This window comes from Protopterus annectens, chromosome 12.part0 (genome assembly GCF_019279795.1).
Source record: "Protopterus annectens isolate FY-2018-M chromosome 12.part0, PAN1.0, whole genome shotgun sequence".
In the NCBI taxonomy this organism is placed as follows: Eukaryota; Metazoa; Chordata; order Ceratodontiformes; family Protopteridae; genus Protopterus; species Protopterus annectens.
Window position 1 is genome coordinate 852,775,079 of NC_056746.1, and position 24,556 is coordinate 852,799,634.

Consider the following 24,556-nt stretch of genomic DNA (forward strand, 5'->3'; position numbering starts at 1 on the left):
CCATCTTAAAATGCACACTGCTATGCAGGAAGATGTGTTTTGTACCAACAAGGCATGCTGGCAACATGGTGAAGTCACAGCAGTCACTCCTTAGCTTTTGCTGTACCATTTTATTTATTCACTTACTTACTTATTTATTTATAAATAAATAAATAAATAATACTTACTTGTTTTTTAACTGTAACATTTCTTGCCAAGTTCAAAAAAGGATATGACCAGTAAAGCACAACAACTTAGAAACATAAAACCGATTAGGAGTTAATGTATATTTAACAAAATCTTTTTCTTACTGGTTTGCTGGTAGCATTGATTTTTTTTTAACGTAGTTGCCGGTCTTCTTTCAATCAGCAATTAAATAATTCAATTGTGTTAGTTGTGTTAGAGAAACAGTTGTGTTATCTTTTGTTAATAAACTGTTGCATAATGTCCATTTTTATCAGGCTTTGCAACATTTGCAAATGCACCCAGTGTCATGTCACATATCTCTGTGTTTCCATTGCCAGGCTATATATATATATATATATATATATATATATATATATATATATATATATATATATATATATATATATAAAATATATATATATATATATATGTGTGTGTGTGTGTGTGAACCGGGTACTGTCCTGCACATCTAAATGCAGCCAGTATAATGCTATATGCACCAAGTACCATGACAAATGCTGAAAAGTGCCCCATACCATTCTATATGTGCAAAGCACCATAACATATGTCCAAATATCTTCCATACCATGCTGCATGTATAACATACCATATTTTGTTTGTTTTTGTTTTTATATGTAATTCCAGTTTTCTTTTTGTTTTTATATGTAATATATATTGAGATTTAATTGGATTTATACCTATATAGATATATATATATATATATATATATATATATATATATATATATATATATATATATATAATTTTTAGTGCAGAACATGCCATGGCATATGTCCAAATGTCCCTCTGCCATGTTACATTAATTAATAGCAAGGCATATGTCCAAATATCCAAATACCATTTTACATGTACAACATTCCATGGAATACGTCCAAGTATCTAAATGCTATGCTGCATGTACCAGGTACCATGGCATATATCCATATACCCAAATGCCATGTCACATGTACCAGATACCATGCTATATGTCCTAATGTTCATCATGCTATGCAATATGTGCAGATATGCTCACTGTTTTGGTAGCAGCCTCTCTGCACTCAGTCTACTGTTGCATGTCCAGATGTATTCAGTGCCAGTACCTAGGTCTTAAATCATTGTACCAAAAATCATCAGCAATACCATTTTACACGTGACATTTATTCAGCAAAATACACTGGCTTTGAATTCTAGGAATATATAAAACTATTTTAAGCATTACCATTACATGAGCCTTAGCTTAACCCATATATCTGAAACATTTATATTCACACACCATAGCTAAATATTCCTTGAGTTTACTTTGAAAAAGTGAAATGACCTGATTATACCTGATTTCTATCAGAAGATTCCATCAAGCTGAGGATATTTTGGACAATGCTTTCTCCTTACAGCAAGACCAAAGGAGAGCAATATACAAGTAAGGAACCCAGTGTTCTTGAAATCACTGTGAGCAAATACTATTTCTTGACTACTAGCTAAAGGGGCAATATACCATATTAATCAGTTTAACTGTTAGCTAGAAGGAATATATCTGTCTCACTTATATTTATATGCCATTTGTATATCAAACTGATTTGTATGGGGGCTTGTGATGAAAATACATTTGCAAAGCTGCTTGTGTTACAAATGTACCAACAGTGGGTCCAGTTGGACAGAAAAGAGACACACCATATCAGACTGTATTATAACTGTTGAAATTAATATATTGTAACAGATGATACTGGAAGAGAAGAGGTTATCCCAGCTAACTTTAAAAATAGTCTGAAATTAAATTACCTGGTTTAGGCCATATATTGTATCTTACAGTTCTGATTGCAGCCAGAGATGCAACATCTGTGAAAACAAGGACTAGAAATTCTGCTGTTTTTGCCTTTAGTGGTGCACTAATTGCTATCCTGGAAGTGTTGAAATGGTTTTAGAGCTTCCAGATGATATAACACATCTTAGCAAAGCTCTATGTGTGTGTGTATTGTGACAGCTATGTGCTAGATTCTGGTTCAGATTCTAGTAAAGGGGTAGTTTGGGAACCAGAGTCAGATGACCAGATATATGTGATGTCATTCTATAATCTAACACTGAAATGATGTTTTAATACTAGATAAGACAGAAGTTTCAGAGCAGTCTGTTTTTGAAACCTGGCAAAGAATCATTACTCACCCACTTCATCTTGCCTTGCTTTAGTAAGTAACCAGAGAATAGTAATACTTTAGATCAGTCAGGAAAATATAGTGAGATTAGTTAAGTACTGTTTATTTTTAATTGTATGCATCTCTCCATCTGTGTTATTTTTAATATTTCCTGTGACTGAAACTCTGGTGCTAATTGCAAATAGATATTTAGTATTTTCATTTTTTATTATTTATTGTTAAATATATTTAAACTTTTCATTGTATCCCATCTTTTAGAGAATATTTTAACCTTTGAGAGTATTTATATTTACTTGGTGACACTGTGGTCGCTCCTGAAAGCCTTGTTGCATTGGTCAAATATTACCATTGGTATTAGCATTAATTTCACTCAGTATAATTGGGTACCATGGTAAGAGCCTTAAAGTGGCTGACTGGTGGCAGTGAATCTACCTTAAAGTCTGGGGGGGGCATAGCTTGTAAATCTGTGCCAGCCTTTCCCAGGTGAGTGTGTGTGTGGGGAGATCAAATCTCAAAGTGTGTATGCCAGCTACCTGGAGCAGGGACACATAGCACTGGTTTCACAGAGAGGGTGGTAAAGGACTTGGCTTGGAACACTCGGCTGAGAACTCAACTCTACAGCTGAGGTCAGTGTAGGGTCTTATTTGGGGCCTGGTGAGAGAGAGAGAGAAACCCAGCCTTCCAGGGTGGGAGTGTGTTGTGTTCCCTGTGGGAAATTGTGCTCGGTGCAGATAGCTGTATCTGTAAATACTGTGTATATCCATTTTTGTTCCAAGTGAACATCCCTCATAGGTGTCTGTAGTGAGGATTGAGACTCCTTGATCACTGGCCCAGAGGAGGGGCATCACACAGGGTTCACATACATATTCTCTAATGCTCAGAGCCTATGTTCATCTAGACACCTACTGTAAAACTTTTGTGCAAGTCCTCTCACATTTTACATCTAACTGCATCCAATACCATATACCATAGGCTAAGGTGACATGTGACATATCTTGAGTATAAAAAGTGTTCAGCTAAGGCAAAATATTCTGGAAAAAGACCTAATTGTATCTAATAAAAAATAGCCTGAGATAAGGTAATGTGCAACATACTTCAGATATGAATAGTGTTAGGTTAAGGCAAAAGTATTTATTTTGCCTTTGGCCATGACTGTTACTGTTTGAGTGTTCTCACTGCCATACTCTAAGACCTGTGCATTTAATTTTTCATGCTGCAGGGAACTGGCTTACTCAATGACATGCATTAGTACTTAGTTATACATAATGTCACATACTACATAGCCCTACTGTATATGAGACTGTTAATATCCTGACTTAAACACTATTACACAAACTTCTACCAGTCACTCTCACAATCATTCAAAAGAGAAATCATACTTTTTTCCACATAATGGCTCAAGGACCAGGACCTTTCTGTCTGTACTAACTCCCATTCCCAGTGTGAGGTCATATTGCATCATACTGCAGCATACAGTGTACCTACTGGTGAGGTCACTAAATGCATTACCTTGTCTGTGCTATGGTTAGACAGGTTCACTTAATGGAGTTTTAGTCTCCTGGCCTCCACCAGAAGGCATTCCATTGCACAGTTTTCCTTCCAGTTTTCTCCATAAGTTGTACAATCCAGTCTGACCCACTGGTTCCCATTTCCCTATCTTGCACCTCTGCCTTAAATCATACAATGGTCATAGTGTCATGCTACCAGGCTTAAGCAACACCTGATTTCATGTGGAAGGTGTGAGTGTGCCTGGTGCTGTGCTGCAGGGTGTGTTTTAGGGGAGCTGATATAATACTACATGCCCTCAGTATATATAACATAATCCTCAAAGCTAAACGGTTCTACTGCATGAACAAGTTGCTGACTGTACCCAGTGCTACAATATAGCCCCTGTAGGCTTGGTCCAAAGGCATCTTGCTAAAGTAGGAACGTCCAGCAGTAGTTTTTACAATATGAAAGGATGACATCTACATACCTTGTATCATGCTGTAGATTTCAAATGTATGCATGTACATAGTACGGTGCTAAGTGGCCCATCCACAGCTGATGTCATATTGCAGGCCCCAATGATTAACTGTTGTTACACAGCAAGGCATGAGTCCACTTGGTGTCACATTAAAGGACCTCATTTTCATGATACAGGAAATTAATAAATGAAATTATAAGAGTGCATGAGCTCTCTTATGTTCCTAATAAAACATGGCAAGTTGTGTACCTTACTAATGGCACAAAGTATGAAGCACGGTAGTATCCTACTGGTAATGTTATTTGAGGAATAAGATACAACATGGAGCAAGTTCAGTGGCATAAAGAGATGTAGTCCGGTGTTACCACTCTTGGATTCAACCAGTGACCTAAGGGCCAGAGGAAAGACAGCACTGAGCAGATGTTGTTAGCTTGCCCATTCCTGGAGGAGGGATGATGCATGTTTCCCGGGTATGTGTTTCATTAGTGAATATCTGATGGAGACCAGAGACCTCATCGACTTGTCAATTCGCTAGGCAAGTAAAGATTTCTAAGGTGTTAGATGCTTGCATGAGTGAGTGAGTGAGTGATGCACTATGCTGCATTTATTGTACATTCATATATGGCACTCTTTAGAAGTTGCTAATACACAAAAAGTGAGTTAGTAAAGCTAGATGCATGAGAAGAAAATGAGCTACCTATACTGACAGCCCACCAGCTTTCAACACTTGGCCCCAGTTGACAAAGGCAACACAGGAACAGATGAATAAACAGGTCAGTAAAGTCAATGGAAGGGATTAGACACTTGTGATACATGTAGAGAAGACCCCAAACACATATGGCATGGTATGCTTTATTAGAGCATGCTCTCATTGCTCTATGTATGTTGTGAGTCATGAGGTGAAACCCAGTACCATAACTACCTGAGGTCTATATCATTTAATCGAAATATGTATTTGTTAAATACGTATTCATCGAACACGTTGTTGTTGTTTGTCTTTCGGCTTTTCCTGACCAGTGAAATTCATTTCATCGAAACCTGGACTTTTTTCCCACGGTTAGGAAGCACTTGGCCATCACTGCAACATTTCCATTTTCCCCACTGTAGTGCTATCTCAGAGTTGGTATACATAGTTAAGGGGTGGGGGGGGCAAAGCCCCCCTTTAGGGTGGGTTTGATTTAGTGTGGTGTGTGTTTCAGAGTGATTGTGGGCGAGTGGTTCCTAACCCTGGTAAAAAGTCTGGTGTTCACTGATGTGAGTTTTGCTGATTAGTGTTCAATGGATACATATTTGACGAATATGTATTTTGATTAATTGATATGGACCCAACCACCTGGACAGGTTGCTGTCCAAAGAAAACATACATCTAGAAGATTTTTACTCTGGTTATGCACTGCATCCACAACGTAGAATAAAATGATGCAACTATTTTATTTTCAGCAATTAAATATAAGGACATGCATATTTTCACAGCTGCAGAATGTAACTGACCATCGAACATTTGAAATTCTCATCATCCACTGCATGTTTTTTGGACATTTACACATTTTTAACTAGATAACCAAATGTCACAAGGAAGATACATATGAACTTTATATAATTCATATTAACTATTTCCAAATAAGTACATTTATAGGAAGTACGGAGAGCTTTCATATGAATGGCAAATAAAGCATTTAAAAAGTATGTAGTATAGCACCAAATCAGCTGCAATGGTGAACATTTATTGTCCCATATTAATAATATACAGGAAATGTCATATTTATTTTGATAGACAGTATTGTACCATTTTGTCTGATACTGTTTGAGCAAAACAGGTTTATGAAAAAAGATAAGTAACATTTAAAGTTTTTATTTCTTCTTTAAAATGAAAACTAGAAATAGAAACACTGAAGTCTACAGATATGTATCTTAAATTGATGAATACTTTATTCTGCTCCTAACAGGCATTAGTTTAAAACTGGCTGTCAAGTATTTATCTCTCTCTCTGTTTCCTATAGATCATGATACACACTCACACACACACACACACACACACACACACACACACACTATTTTAATACAGAGAGAAGCATACATTATGTCTGATGTTATGGGACTTCAGGAGTTGGATTGCCTTCAGCAATTTAACCTAAGAGCCATTTAGCACTCATGATGTAGTAATTGTATGATCATGTCACAAAGAGCTACATTAAATATGAATGTTTTGAATCCTTTTCAGTGCTTTGTTAAGGCTCAGTATACATCTGCAGGAAACAACTATGACCTGTCTGTGTAACTCTGACTCTACAACAATGGGAAGTAATAAAGTAACTCAAAACAGCCTAAAGGCCTGACACTCAGTCTTTAAATTTACATCTTCTGCAAATATTTATGGCTGTAATTTTCTTATTTGCCAGGTGATCACTCCAGGCATTTTCTGTGGGTTTATTTCATTCTCTTTGTCATAGCAGTAGGACAATTTATAAATGCTGTTCTTCTCTTTGTTAGCTTAAATAATAACTATCATGGAAGTCACAAAAATACCACTTTTTGAATATTAATAAACATGTGTGCATTTATTTATTCATTGTTTGTATTTTATTTCTTGACTTGAAATTCCGCTGATAAAAACCTTTTATACTGATGACCCAGGCAATAAGAGATTCAAAAGCATGGCTCACACTGCATAGGGTAAGTACAGTGCACAAAGTGAGTGGTCAATACATATGCAAATAGGGAGTCCTGCGGTTCATTGGAATGCAATTAAGTATGACAGAACATCATTTTATAAAAAAATAGATTTATTGTGTAGCCCCTTAACAACTTGCTATCTTTGAAAGAAAATAGCAGTTTGACACCTTGTAAAATGTCAACTGTGCCCCTACAAGTTGGCAGTGGGGCAACCACCCCCTTGCTGTATACTTCCTGTGAGTTTGATTCTGAACATTTAGTATTACCAGTTGATCCCTAAGTAGAGTGTGAATTTCTATCGTACCAAATCAAAGACAGATGATGACAGACATCATTCAAAACACAGCTAAAGGAGGCAGATGAAGATTCCTCTAGTACCTGCAATAGATTATAATAATACTTGTTCTATCTAAATTTAAATGTAATTTATTTTTTTATTTAAATTATTTAAATTTAAATAAATCTAAATATTCATCAAGGATACCTACACCTCCAGGTTAGTGGCGCAGCATACCTCTGAGATCATCCATGTGCAACTAACATTGGGCAAATCTGCAATGCAAATTGTGGCCTGCTACAGATGACCCTCCATGACCCAGGACCACCTCTCCACCTTTCTGGAGACACTAGAAAACATGAAGGTCCTACCAAACACCCTGATATTGGGCGATTTCAATTACCCTACCATTCACTGGGAAAACTACTCGAGTATAAATTCCCAGGCCCAGTGTTTGCTGGAATTCATCAACTCAAACACCCTGGATCAGCTGGGAAACTCCCCTACCAGAGGTGAAAACATATTGGACCTGGTCATCACCAACATGGGCGACAGGTGTTCCACACCAAAGGTCAACCTGTCACTGGTTAGATCGGACCATAAACTAATCACTCTGGATGTAAAACAGCCAAACACTGTAACTTCTAGCTCGAACAGAACTGCTGTTAGAGTGACAAGAATAGTCCACAATAAGTGACTCAGTAAAAACCACTGTTTAATCCACAACACGAAGACGAAAATTACACACAGAACACTGATAGTAGAACGTCAGGAATATGTAGGTTAAGGTTAAGCGCTTTCATCTGTCCATGCCAGACTTCCTCAGAACCTTTAATTATAAAAATTGTCTAACATTTATACCTTCATTTGGCGCCAAAAAATCAATCAATTAACTAATTTGTTCTATTAAATAGCTAAATAAGCTTTAGTACATGAAATTTGAATGATGTTTAAAATACTACTAAAATATACAAGTTGTATACACACTTACTTATAAAAATTGTTAAAATAGAATATGTACCATAATATAATATATTAAATCTATAACATTCTAAGTATATATGTGAACAAAAAGACAGAAATGGAGATTGGTAAGGTACACTTTGAATTTTTTAGTAAAGGGATTAGTTTTGTCCCTAGTTACAAAATAGATATAACACAGCTGTTGGTCAATCTAAAGTTTTACACGAGGAAATTAAATTTACATCTATATTTTTCAAATTTAGGGGTGACTTCAGCTAAATCAAGTTCTGTAGTTGGCGTTACAACAATGAAGAGAAAAAGTATTTTTATGCCCCCCTCAAATGTTGATATTAACACTTTTGAACAAATGGTGGAACGTGATTTTCGTAGATTATGTGCACAACAAAATCATTTAAAGGACAACTTGACTGTTGAGGAGAGGAAGGTTATTTATGACCTCACGGAGACTAATGAATATAGGTGTATGCGCCCTGACAAGGGGGGAGGAATGGTCATCATGGGTAAGATGGACTATAATGGAATTATGATGAAAATGTTAGGTGATGTAGAAACATACACCAGAGTATCAAGACACGAGATTAATAGGGCATACAGTAAGATCGATTTATTCTTACTTGATGCAGTGTATCAAGGTGTCATTAATGAGGATGAATTTGACTTTCTGAGTGTCAAGTTTCCTAAAATACCTGTGTTATTTGGAATCCCCAAGACACATAAGGGTCTTGAACAGCTTGCATTTAGACCCATTGTGTCAGCTAGGGGTTCCAAGACAGAACCTATGGCAGCCTTGGTAGATCAGCTATGTAAGAAGGTAGTGGTGGAAACACCACATATCATTAAAGATTCCTGGCATTGTCTCGAGAGGATTAGATCAGTCAGTGAAGTTGACGTGGAGACGTATTGTTTTTTAACCATTGACGTAGTTAACCTCTTTTCAAGTATTCCTCATGATGAGGGTATTGAACTATTTCAAGAAAGTTTGGTGAATAGTAAAAGTTTTGATCTAGGGAGGCTTAATATAGTTTTGGATTGTATGAGATTCATTTTGGCCAGCAACTATTTGATGTTTGAAGGGGAAACCTACCAACAGACTAAAGGTGTGGCAATGGGGGCCCGTTGTGCCCCCGTTTTTGCCAACCTGGTATTATTGGCATGGGAAAGGAGGTTTATTCTATCATCTGTATTCAATAAACACATTGTGTTATATAGCAGGTTCTTGGACGACATCCTAATTCTTTGGAAGGCTACAGAAGAAGAAGTTATTGAATTTATGGCTCACATTAACCAAGTGACTGAGTTTTTCAGATTTACACACACTTGGCATGTGACATCAATAAATTACTTGGATGTTTGTATCTTTAAGCATGAAGGTAAACTAGTAAGTAACATTTATAGAAAACCTAGTTTTTCCAATTCTATGCTACATTTCACCAGTTGCCATCCCTTTCACCAAAGAAAGGGTGTGATTAAAGGGCAAATGGTGAGACTTTCCAGGTTGGTTAGTAATGATGACATATTTAAGAAAGAGATGTATGTCTTGATTGGGTTATTTCTTGAAAGGGGATATCCCTTGAAACTATTGTTAAAAACAAAGAAAGAAATATATAGAAAAAGGAGGACGACATACACCCCTATATTAAATGGTGGGGGTACATTGGTAACAATGCATGAAGTAAACAAGGGATTGATTGATAGTGAAGGAGATAGCCTCACATTTGTGTTAAAATTTAATGACATGGCCAAAGAGTTCTGTGAAAGTATAAGGGTTAATTGGAACCACTGTATTAACGAGCAAACCAGACAAGTGTTGGGTGGTTTGCCAAAAATTGTTTTTAGTAGAGGGAACAACATCAAAAATATTATGGAAAGAGAGAAAAAGGGTTACAATAGATCTAGGATGAGTAAATGTGGGAATTGCAATGCTTGCAGATTTATTGCTGAAGGGAGTTATGTATGTGTGGTGGGGTTCGCACGAACATTGGCATGCCCGGGCTTGTGCAACTGTAATACTAGGAGCTGTGTTTATATAGCATCTTGTGTGTCATGTGATGCTTACTATATTGGCATGACCACACGAAAGCTACGGGAAAGAATTTGTGAACACACTAGAAGTATAAAGAATAAGGATACACACAATGCTTTATACTTGCACAGTAGGGTGTGTATCAACTTCACAAAATTCTTGTTTTTTATCATTGATAGGGTAATGCCCCTTTCCCCTGGAGACACCAACAATAGAGTTGCGGTATTGGAATCTGAGTGGCAGATGAGATTAAATGCCACCAGATTCCCTGGTCTGAATGACCATATTTCCTTAAAGCCTCACCTCAAATGGAAAGCTAGCATAATATGATGAACATACAGTAGGCAAGAATCATTGTCTACCGTTGTCATGGTAGAATTTTTGTAAAGAGGAATGGATTATTCTTACGTAAAATGCCTTTACTGTGGTTCATGTAGGTGCTAACATTGAAATTGAGTCATTTCATTTAGATATAACATTCAGTTATTACAGACGAATGTTTTGAACAATGCTGTAATTGACATAATTAATAGGATTTTAACTACACAATATAGTTCATTGTTTATATACATATATTTACACATAATTTTTTAAAAAAATTGATGTGTATAATTTATTTATGTATTATATTGTATATTCAAGATGTATATTGCACAAACAATTCAATGGATTATATTTATGAGTTAAACATAAATTTTGTATAAAGTATTTAATACATAAGTTATGTACTTATAAGAAAGAATTATTTGGGTATATAAATTTACATTCTTATATATGTTCATTGGGAAAGATTATAGAATTATTTTATGTATATAATTTTCAAATGGTTTTTAGATTGCTGTTTTCACTTTTAAAAGGTTTTGTTTTTCTTTAACATCAGATAGGAAAGGTTTGAATGGTTAATTGTTTAATTAATTGAATGATTGGGAATGTTTGCTTACTATGTAAGTATGGATGGAAGACTGTTTCAGCAGACTCTGATGATACCAGTTTACTGGTGAAAGCGCTTAGTCTGTATTTTTTGCTGGAATAAAAGGATTTTGCTTCACGTTTGATGTAATTTCTTCCCTGATTGCTGTGGTGGAGTTTTGTTCCTGTTATTTCGTTGTGGATCCTTGGTTTGGTGTCCTGGTGTTCTGCTTTAATTCTTCATTCCATTCAGCATTTTTTGGAGGGGGTTGCAGAAGACATGGAGGATATCCTTAAAGAACTGACCAATGTTCTTGGTAAATTGGTTAAGGTTTATGGGGAAGTGAAATCGCAGGCTAACGTGAGCGTTGTTAGTCCAACGGATTCCGAAGTGCGGTTGTTCATACTGCACTCCAATGACAGTATTACACCGGGGCAAAGAGTTGCTCATTTGGGTACTTGTAGCGGTGTTTCCAGTAATAGTCAAGGAGGAGGGAATTCGGAGGAACCGGGGTGTTCTACACAGCCGAATGGTGCAAACCGGATTCGTGGGCTTGATTCCTGGTTTGAGGCACCCAGCTTTGAAAGCAATCTGGAAGCTCCGGAAGTAGGAGGAACCAACGGTCGAGCACAGCAGCATTACCCGCTCTCACTTCGAGAACAGATTTACAAATACGAAAAACTTTGCCGCAAGTACAGAGCAATGCAACTTGATAATTCATTTCTTAATAAATCTAAAGAGTTGAAACAAGTCCCAAGAGGGCTTCGGTTATGGAAGCTGCCTATGGGGATTGACATCGGTTCGGAAGGTTTTAAAGAACTAGTAGCCCTATTCGACAACACATGTATGCAAATGCTTGACATCATTATTCACAATAACAATAGTAAATTGTTTGCATTACGGGAAGAAATCAGTTTTTTGCATACAAGCATTACTACGGACTTGTTATTTTTTGATTACAAGAGCAACTTTGAGAAAGTAATCAAAAAAGTTGAAACTTTTGTCTCTAATAGCAAAGTTACTAAGCACAAGAAACTCATTAGAGACACACATGAGTACCAAAAGGGGTTGGCATACCCACCTGGTACTAAGGGTTCAATTGTTGAAACTAGAAAGTCCAGGTTAACTACGGAGGGAGGAGTAGAATCAATGGCTGCATCTACCATTGATGAGGAGGATGGCGTTTTTTTAGAAAACGAAAATCTCCCTCGCAGGTCGAAGAGACTCCTCAGCAAGGGGTACCAAGTGAGGGCCGATGTGAATCATTTCCCATTGAGGAGGGGGAATCGACGTTATTAATGGACTGTTCGCATCAAAATTACTTTGTTGTTGATTTTAATTTGTGTTTTGTGTTGGATTCCTTTTCATATGATAGTGATATGGTTGATAGAGGTAAGAATGAATGTTGTGTGAATGGTGACCAAGGACTTTTAATTCCATTTGTAGATGACGACAGTAATCAGCGACCTATGGTTGTTTCCAATGTTGATAAATTTGAATGTAATGAGCATCAAGTTAATACCCAAGTGTCTATTTTTGAAAATGAAAGTTTAAGCACTGTAAATGAACTTGGCATTGACACTGGAGTTGGTGTTGGACCAACAGACAACCAGTTAGATGCCATTGTAGAAGTGGAGGGGCCACAAATGAAATGTGAGGTATTAAAAAGCGGAGGCTTTGTAATATATAACTACACAGAAATGGAGATTGGTAAGGTACACTTTGAATTTTTTAGTAAAGGGATTAGTTTTGTCCCTAGTTACAAAATAGATATAACACAGCTGTTGGTCAATCTAAAGTTTTACACGAGGAAATTAAATTTACATCTATATTTTTCAAATTTAGGGGTGACTTCAGCTAAATCAAGTTCTGTAGTTGGCGTTACAACAATGAAGAGAAAAAGTATTTTTATGCCCCCCTCAAATGTTGATATTAACACTTTTGAACAAATGGTGGAACGTGATTTTCGTAGATTATGTGCACAACAAAATCATTTAAAGGACAACTTGACTGTTGAGGAGAGGAAGGTTATTTATGACCTCACGGAGACTAATGAATATAGGTGTATGCGCCCTGACAAGGGGGGAGGAATGGTCATCATGGGTAAGATGGACTATAATGGAATTATGATGAAAATGTTAGGTGATGTAGAAACATACACCAGAGTATCAAGACACGAGATTAATAGGGCATACAGTAAGATCGATTTATTCTTACTTGATGCAATGTATCAAGGTGTCATTAATGAGGATGAATTTGACTTTCTGAGTGTCAAGTTTCCTAAAATACCTGTGTTATTTGGAATCCCCAAGACACATAAGGGTCTTGAACAGCTTGCATTTAGACCCATTGTGTCAGCTAGGGGTTCCAAGACAGAACCTATGGCAGCCTTGGTAGACCAGCTATGTAAGAAGGTAGTGGTGGAAACACCACATATCATTAAAGATTCCTGGCATTGTCTCGAGAGGATTAGATCAGTCAGTGAAGTTGACGTGGAGACGTATGTTTTTTTAACCATTGACGTAGTTAACCTCTTTTCAAGTATTCCTCATGATGAGGGTATTGAACTATTTCAAGAAAGTTTGGTGAATAGTAAAAGTTTTGATCTAGGGAGGCTTAATATAGTTTTGGATTGTATGAGATTCATTTTGGCCAGCAACTATTTGATGTTTGAAGGGGAAACCTACCAACAGACTAAAGGTGTGGCAATGGGGGCCCGTTGTGCCCCCGTTTTATAACCTGGTATTATTGGCATGGGAAAGGAGGTTTATTCTATCATCTGTATTCAATAAACACATTGTGTTATATAGCAGGTTCTTGGACGACATCCTAATTCTTTGGAAGGCTACAGAAGAAGAAGTTATTGAATTTATGGCTCACATTAACCAAGTGACTGAGTTTTTCAGATTTACACACACTTGGCATGTGACATCAATAAATTACTTGGATGTTTGTATCTTTAAGCATGAAGGTAAACTAGTAAGTAACATTTATAGAAAACCTAGTTTTTCCAATTCTATGCTACATTTCACCAGTTGCCATCCCTTTCACCAAAGAAAGAGTGTGATTAAAGGGCAAATGGTGAGACTTTCCAGGTTGGTTAGTAATGATGACATATTTAAGAAAGAGATGTATGTCTTGATCGGGTTATTTCTTGAAAGGGGATATCCCTTGAAACTATTGTTAAAAACAAAGAAAGAAATATATAGAAAAAGGAGGACGACATACACCCCTATATTAAATGGTGGGGGTACATTGGTAACAATGCATGAAGTAAACAAGGGATTGATTGATAGTGAAGGAGATAGCCTCACATTTGTGTTAAAATTTAATGACATGGCCAAAGAGTTCTGTGAAAGTATAAGGGTTAATTGGAACCACTGTATTAACGAGCAAACCAGACAAGTGTTGGGTGGTTTGCCAAAAATTGTTTTTAGTAGAGGAACAACATCAAAAATATTATGGAAAGAGAGAAAAAGGGTTACAATAGATCTAGGATGAGTAAATGTGGGAATTGCAATGCTTGCAGATTTATTGCTGAAGGGAGTTATGTATGTGTGGTGGGGTTCGCACGAACATTGGCATGCCCGGGCTTGTGCAACTGTAATACTAGGAGCTGTGTTTATATAGCATCTTGTGTGTCATGTGATGCTTACTATATTGGCATGACCACACGAAAGCTACGGGAAAGAATTTGTGAACACACTAGAAGTATAAAGAATAAGGATACACACAATGCTTTATACTTGCACAGTAGGGTGTGTATCAACTTCACGAAATTCTTGTTTTTTATCATTGATAGGGTAATGCCCCTTTCCCCTGGAGACACCAACAATAGAGTTACGGTATTGGAATCTGAGTGGCAGATGAGATTAAATGCCACCAGATTCCCTGGTCTGAATGACCATATTTCCTTAAAGCCTCACCTCAAATGGAAAGCTAGCATAATATGATGAACATACAGTAGGCAAGAATCATTGTCTATCGTTGTCATGGTAGAATTTTTGTAAAGAGGAATGGATTATTCTTACGTAAAATGCCTTTACTGTGGTTCATGTAGGTGCTAACATTGAAATTGAGTCATTTCATTTAGATATAACATTCAGTTATTACAGACGAATGTTTTGAACAATGCTGTAACTGACATAATTAATAGGATTTTAACTACACAATATAGTTCATTGTTTATATACATATATTTACACATAATTTTTTTAAAAAATTGATGTGTATAATTTATTTATGTATTATATTGTATATTCAAGATGTATATTGCACAAACAATTCAATGGATTATATTTATGAGTTAAACATAAATTTTGTATAAAGTATTTAATACATAAGTTATGTACTTATAATAAAGAATTATTTGGGTATATAAATTTACATTCTTATATATGTTCATTGGGAAAGATTATAGAATTATTTTATGTATATAATTTTCAAATGGTTTTTAGATTGCTGTTTTCACTTTTAAAAGGTTTTGTTTTTCTTTAACATCAGATAGGAAAGGTTTGAATGGTTAATTGTTTAATTAATTGAATGATTGGGAATGTTTGCTTACTATGTAAGTATGGATGGAAGACTGTTTCAGCAGACTCTGATGATACCAGTTTACTGGTGAAAGCGCTTAGTCTGTATTTTTTGCTGGAATAAAAGGATTTCGCTTCACGTTTGATGTAATTTCTTCCTTGATTGCTGTGGTGGAGTTTTGTTCCTGATATTTCGTTTTAGATCCTTAGTTTGGTGTCCTGGTGTTCTGTTTAGATTATAATAATACTTGTTCTATCTAAATTTAAATGTAATTTATTTTTTTATTTAAATTATTTAAATTTAAATAAATCTAAATATTCATCAAGGATACCTACACCTCCAGGTTAGTGGCGCAGCATACCTCTGAGATCATCCATGTGCAACTAACATTGGGCAAATCTGCAATGCAAATTGTGGCCTGCTACAGATGACCCTCCATGACCCAGGACCACCTCTCCACCTTTCTGGAGACACTAGAAAACATGAAGGTCCTACCAAACACCCTGATATTGGGCGATTTCAATTACCCTACCATTCACTGGGAAAACTACTCGAGTATAAATTCCCAGGCCCAGTGTTTGCTGGAATTCATCAACTCAAACGCCCTGGATCAGCTGGGAAACTCCCCTACCAGAGGTGAAAACATATTGGACCTGGTCATCACCAACATGGGCGACAGGTGTTCCACACCAAAGGTCAACCTGTCACTGGTTAGATCGGACCATAAACTAATCACTCTGGATGTAAAACAGCCAAACACTGTAACTTCTAGCTCGAACAGAACTGCTGTTAGAGTGACAAGAATAGTCCACAATAAGTGACTCAGTAAAAACCACTGTTTAATCCACAACACGAAGACGAAAATTACACACAGAACACTGATAGTAGAACGTCAGGAAAATGTAGGTTAAGGTTAAGCGCTTTCATCTGTCCATGCCAGACTTCCTCAGAACCTTTAATTATAAAAATTGTCTAACATTTATACCTTCATTTGGCGCCAAAAAATCAATCAATTAACTAATTTGTTCTATTAAATAGCTAAATAAGCTTTAGTACATGAAATTTGAATGATGTTTAAAATACTACTAAAATATACAAGTTGTATACACACTTACTTATAAAAATTGTTAAAATAGAATATGTACCATAATATAATATATTAAATCTATAACATTCTAAGTATATATGTGAACAAAAAGATATATTTATATACTTAGTAATAATACTAAACAGTTTATTATACTATGTATTATATGTCATATTAATGTACAGGATGTCTGTACCAAGGAAAAATAAACTACTACATACTAAAAAGTTACACCCTAACTACATAGAATACACGAGGGAATGGTTAAAATATAAAAAACCCACTACTAAAAACTTGTACTGTGTGTCATAAAATCAGTTTTATTAAATAAATTTGAATAAAATTTTACTGAATAAATTAGATTAGTAGGACCCCAGAATGAGAAAGGGTTTCAAGCTAATGTATTCATTAAGTCCTGGATACATTGTGACATCGTAACAAATTTGCCACTTACTTTCCATAGATCCTAAACGTGCCTTCCAATTACCACTACCTACTGATCTATCTACTTGGTCTATTATGGCAAACTTGAACTTATGTTCTATACCTTTTTCTTTAACATGTTTACTGAGTGCATTCTTATCATCTCCTTTCCTCATTTTATATACATGTTCATATATCCGGGTTTTTAACTTTCTTTCTGTTTTCCCTATAGTATGCTGTGCTTAAAAACCCGGATATATGAACATGTATATAAAATGAGGAAAGGAGATGATAAGAATGCACTGAGTAAACATGTTAAAGAAAAAGGTATAGAACATAAGTTCAAGTTTGCCATAATAGACCAAATAGATAGATCAGTAGGTAGTGGTAATTGGAAGGCACGTTTAGGATCTATGGAAAGTAAGTGGCAAATTTGTTACAATGCCACAACGTATCCAGGACTTAATGAATACATTAGCTTGAAAAACTTTCTCATCCTGGGGTCCTCCTAATCTAATTTATTCATTAAAATTTTATTCAAATTTATTTAATAAAACTGATTTTATGACACACAGTACAAGTTTTTAGTAGTGGGTTTTTTTATATTTTAACCATTCCCTCATGTATTCTATGTAGTTAGGGTGTAACTTTTTAGTATGTAGTAGTTTATTTTTCCTTGGTACAGACATCCTGTACATTAATATGACATATAATACATAGTATAATAAACTGTTTAGTATTATTACTAAGTATATAAATATATCTTTTTGTTCACATATATACTTAGATTGTTATAGATTTAATATAGTATATTATGGTACATATTCTATTTTAACAATTTTTATAAGTAAGTGTGTATACAGCTTATATATTTTAGTAGTATTTTAAACATCATTCAAATTTCATGTACTAAAGCTTATTTAGCTATTTAATAGAACAAATTAGTTAATTGATTGATTTTTTGGCGCCAAATGAAGGTATAAATGTTAGACAATTATTATAATTAAAGGTTCTGAGGAAGTCTGGCATGGACAGATGAAAGCGCTTAACCTTAACCTACATATTCCTGACATTCTACTATCAGTGTTCTGTGTGTAATTTTTGTCTTCGTGTTGTGGATTAAACAGTGGATTTTACTGAGTCACTTATTGTGGACTATTCTTGTCACTCTAACAGCAGTTCTGTTCGAGCTAGAAGTTACAGTGTTCGGCTGTTTTACATTTTTGGTTTTTGACCACTTTGTACTAATCACTCTGGATGTCCACACCCCACCACCACCCCCAGCTAAGGAAACCACAGTAAAAAGCTTTTCTAAAGCAAACTTCACCTTACGTAAGACAGAGGTGGTAAGTTTCACAGTCCCCATGCTAAAGGATAATGCTGCACAAGATGCAGAAACCTTTACAAATGCACTCCATGAGCACCTACAAGGATGCATGGATCATGCCATCCCTAGCAAAACCAAGACTCACTCCTCTAAGAGAAGGAAACCAGTTTGGTGGACCCCTGCAATAAACAGGCTATACAATAGAAGGAGGAAACTAGTTCAGAAAAAAAGCAAATCCCAAGAAGGAAAGACATCCCTGATAAGTATCAGTAAGAAACTGAGGTCCCTCATGAAATCATCTAAGGCTAACTTTGAAAGAAAAATAGCCAAAGATTCAAAAGATAACCACAAAGCCTTCTTTAACTATGTTAAGAATCTAAGTGGCAACTCGCAGATATGCACTGAACTATTGCAAAATAGCACAAAATATACTGAACCTATTGATATTGCCAACATCCTGGCAGACAGATTCAGTGCAAACTTCACCCACCTCTCACCTCCAAAAGGGCCCACAACAATACCGGAAAAGTGTAGTGTCCCAGCAAATCACAGATGCACAGGTGAAAACAGCCCTTTCAAAATCCAAAAACACTGCATCAATGGGACCAGATGGTTTCCCAGGCTGCATCTTGCATGAACTACAGAACGAACTAACCCCCCACCTAAACACGCTGTTCAATTTCAGCCTCTCCACAGGCTACATGCCCATAGAATGGTGCACAGCAATGGTTATTCCTCTCCACAAAGAAGGAGCCACAACTGACCCTGGTAACTATCGCTCGATAAGCCTGACTAGCCTGGTATGCAAGGCTATGGAGTGCATCATCATGGAACTCATTAACAAAGACATTGGTAACCTCCAAAAACTTGACCCAACCCAGTTCGGCTTTGTTAAGGGCAGATCATGCCTACTAAACCTGGTTGACTTCTTCGAGACAGTCAACAAGGCCATAGACAAGGGAAAGGTGGTTCACACAGCCTACCTTGACCTTGCCAAGACTTTCAACACCATTCCCCACTCGAGTATTACAGAAAAACTCACCAGCCTGAACATAAACCCCTACGTCACGAGATGGGTTGCCAACTGGCTTACAGACAGAACTCACACGGTATGAATAGTGGGCTCCAGGTCCGACTCTAAACCATTCATAAGTGGTGTCCCGCAAGGCTCGGTCCTGGGACCCCTACTGTTCGGCATATACTTCTCAGAAGTACAGGCAAACACAGGAGGACTATGACTAACCAAGTTCACCGATGACTGCAAACTGGGAGCCATAATTGACTCTCCGTCTGACATGGACATCCTCCATCCCGTTTGGGAAAAATGAAACACCCATGAATTACCACATAGGTGGCATCCCCCTTAATACAGAAGAGGTAATACAAGATCTGGGGACTCATGTAGATAGTAATTTCTCCTTTGACAATCATATTGCCAAAGTAGTTAGGAAATCCTTCTATGTGGCCCATCTAATTACTAAAGGGTTTGCATCTAGAAATAAAGAGGTTATAGTGCCCCTCTACTCGTCACTCATTAGACCCATCATAGAGTACAATGCCCCATTTGGGATGTACCTCACAAGACATTTCCAACAGCTGGAAAGACCACAGAAGTACCTCACCAAGAGGATTACTGGTCTCAAACATATGTCCTATGCAGCCCGACTGAAAAAACTCTGGTTGTACTCAGTGGCATATCGCTTACTCGGAGGTGATCTCTGCCTGACTTACAAAGCCATGTCCAACTCAGAATTGATGGACATGCTCCACCTAAAGAAATCCAAGTCACTGTGAGCCACACGCTCTAGTGAGCTAAACCTTGCCACAACAATAAATCGAACATGCTGGAGGGACAGATTCCTATCACAGAGACTCCCCATGCTTTGGAACAAAATTCGAAATTACATCAGGCAGAGCCCCTCACTAACACTCATCAAGAGAAACCTTGATGAGTGGATGGGTAACAGAAAATACACCCTTGGGATCACTTCATTGGCTCTGCTTGACAGAGGATCAGTTAATTAATCAATGGGGCGGCGAAAGCCGACACACTCCGGCTAGGCTTATAAATGCCCTCGGGCAGATAGCCTAGTACCTACCTATGAACCTATAAAATGATTATACTCGTTAAAACCATGTAAGTGATCAATGAGCTTTTGTCTGAGTCCAAAGGAGTACAGCTCACATCTAATGGACTGTGGCAGTGTTTCAGGATGTGGAAGAAATTCTGAGAAGGCCCTTTCTCCAGGACAAAGGTTAAAGTTGGGTCTGTTTAGAGTAGCTGCTTTTTGACTGAGTGATTTAATAATGTAAGGGGATATCCTTCTGCTCAGTCTTTTGCAAAGTGTGGACATTGGTTGAGGCTTAATAATTAAAAAATTAAGGTACAGAATTACTGTTAACTGTTTGCAACTAGTTTGGTATAATGAACAAAACAAGTAAAAAGTCCCACAGAAAAAAATCATAAAAAAAGACAACAAAAAGACCCTGGCAAGCCACAGACTTTACTGTATAATACCTTACACCTCCTTCGAAGAAGGCTCATGGGTTATATGCAAATGGCCCCTTAACATACAAGTATTATACCTCCATGGCTTCTGAAAGCCCCTGACCTTTTACAAATCTTTATTAAAGCATTCAGACTAATAAAGCCAAACCCAGCTAGCTGTAGACATGACGTGTTGCACCCATTTTATGGTTCATCAGTGCAGGATTAGTAGATGGTAATGTCCAAACTATTTAAGCCTTATGTTCATAATATTAGGGTGACTGCAAAATTCCCCAGCAATAAACAAAACAGCAAATAAAAAAAGTCATACAGAAAAAAAACTCATAGGCAAAAACTTCAAAAACACCCTGGCAAGCCTGCTTGGTATAATGTACAACAAACTGCAGCATTTGTATCAAATATCTTGTTATATAGTAGACACTGGTGTGCCAAATATAAGTTTGACAGCATGCCCATGGAAGATTGCTATTTATTTCAGGCTACAGCCAGTACTGCCCAAAATAGTTGATAGGAATGAAAAATATCTTGTGGAGCTGGGTTTTTAAATAGTATTTGTGATTTCATAATGCTCTCAATGTTAGACCAAATGAGTTGCTGCAAACATTGCATCTATATAGTGTATGTTCCTACTTGTGGGCAGTCATAAAGGTGTACTTCCTTATGCCTTTACAGCATGATGCTTTGCATTTCAAGTATTAAGGCAATGTCCAAGCTTGCATGTAGGAGAGCCTATGTGGTGTCAGAAAGCCTTATGCTGTATTTTCCATGAAAACAGAGATCATTATAGTTGAGAAAAGTTTTGTCCAGAAATTCACCTTGACAGAGAACCTGGCTTGAAGCATGCTAGGCTGTACACTTTTGGCATATGACAGCCTCATAAGTGACTGTAATAACTCATAGAACCAGTGACATTTTCTGATGTTTTAAGTTATATAGCTTAGATGCAAAATGAGGCTCTGTATGTATCCAAGCAATATAGCTCTGATTCTCATTTGTATCCAAGCAATATAGCTATGATTCTCATTTAAAAAATGGGATTGCTGGTAAGAGTGTTTATATTCACTTATGAGGTTGCAGTACTTCCCCCTCATTTCTTTTTATAGTAAACACACCTAAAGAATTTGAATAAACAAGCTTGCATTTCACGAATGCACTACCAAACTCTGCACTTAATGATCTGTATTAATCACTGTAATATCAGAAAATATATGAACCTGAAACCTAAGCCCTTTGTACCACTGTTTTATTCACTTCATGTTGGATCATACAGATACTTGTATGAGATTGTTAAAATAAACACTAAAAATCAGCAAAAGTGAAAGAACACCTTTAATCCTACAATAAATAAATAAAATAATCTCTAGATCTTTCATCTTGCAAGTGTCATAACAGACTTTTTCAGAACAAATGTAAAAAATAATTAATATAGTTAAATGCCATTCAATAATCAAGCAGATGATTCAAGCAAAGCACTTAGTTAACCATAGCAATTTGGCAAGGAACCAATCATCCTAATGTATACTGCTGTTTCAATGGAAAAGGTACATTCAACAAAAACTAATATTAAACCAATACGTTTGGAAAGATGAATAGTGAGTAATACTTGCTACTATTTTAATTTTTACATTTTTATAAAAAAATGTGTCAGTGTCAGTTGCTCAACAGATATCAGGCTTACCTTTGGTTCTGGAAGACTAGAAGGCTGTGGGTTCTATTCTATCTCCAGGTGAGAGGATTGCTGTCACTGCAGTCCAGCATTGGAGGAGTGCTCCACTCCTGAGTTTGTTGTTGTTTGGTCCCATATGCTTGATTTGGTTGTAGCTCAGGTGGATGTGGCACCTACAGAAAAGAATAAGGGAAGTTCCTTCATGCCCTGGCCAAATTCCCCCTAATAGTTTAAATACCACCTAGGGTCTCCTCTGAATGTAGACTACTATTATCGTGAAACTAACCCGATCAACCCAGGATAAAAAAAAAGGTCAAAGTGCTACCAGTTTAAGGACATACATTTACACGATCACTAAGACAGGGTAGTTGATGTGCTCCTAATTTCAGCTGCCACTTGTCCTAATGCTAGATAGCAGAGACTTTTAAGTTATGACTTCCAGTATATACATCTTTTGGGGAAAGTAAAGTCTCAGTTTATTGTGTCTGTTCATCATAACCACACTGTATTGCACAGAGCATGGTGATCATGCTCTGAAATCATCAAAAATATAAGCATGTGTATCTTGGCAAGTAACAAGCAAAGCTTTCATGATAGCTAACATTATAGATACTATATTCGCATAATTGTTTTGGGCTAGCAAAGTTCCATAAATAATGACTTGCTGCATATCGTTGTTGGAAAAACTTTTGCTGGAGCTGTTTCTCATTGTCAAGACAGTACGTTAGTACTAGTACTTGACCTAGAACTGTATATTAGGTGCCTTCTGGAAAAAGAGTTGACATGCATCATCCCTAATTATCTTAAGAAGCCTGTACAACCAGTATACTACTTTTGTCCCTGGTTAATCCAATCTTAGCAGTTTAGAAATAACTACAACCTTTAGGTGACAAAACTGCTTAAGAAAACAACATTGTATCATTAGCACTCCAAAGACACATCCTGATTGTTTTTGGATAAGGGCTAGAAGTGGCTCTACTTCAACTTGTTTCAGTTGGCCTTGGTATGTTGCCCACCCTACCTCCATTCCACCCACAACAATATCATGTGGTTTTAGTCACTGTACCACTTCCCAAAACTCTGTCATACAGCCAACACTACAGAAACTAAACAGGCAGTGAAATCAAGGAATGTAACTACTTCAAATGTCCACCTCCAATCATCAGCTAAATGTTAACCCTCAAAAATACAGCAAAAGGCCAGAATTCCAAATGATTCCAAACATCCGCCTATCAGATAAATTTAATCAAACTCTTCACTCTAAAACAACCAAATACGTGATCTCCAATATCCATTCAAAGACTGTATTAATAAAAAATAATAAGGTAGGACTGTAGAAGTAATTTTAATCATATTTCTAATCACAGTAACTTTGCTCTAATCAAACCCAACCCACTTAATGCTAAGACATTACAATGCAGGAATGAAGTACAACTCTTTGATGGATAATTTCTCATATTTAACAGTAGCAAAGCATTATTACACACCACAAACCCCAGGAATGCTAATAAAATAACAGAAAATCTTACCACTGATGAAAGGAACCAAAAATTCTTATAAACTAACATAATGCACTTACCAAAAAAAATGTGAACTACAAACACACGACCACTTACACACACAAGTATGGTCCGTTTTACTTTTCAGAAGTGTTGGAAATCTCTAGCCTAACCCAGACCTCATTTCCGACCAAGAAATATCAAACTCTGATAGAAATACGACAACAGCAACATGTCCATACATGTGAAGCAGAGCACCTCTTTGGCCCTCTTCAAAAGGAATCTTGATGATTGGATGGGAGAAAGGAAATTCACCCCGTGGATCACGTCAGTCACCCTGCTGGACAGGTGTCCAGGGAAGTAAATA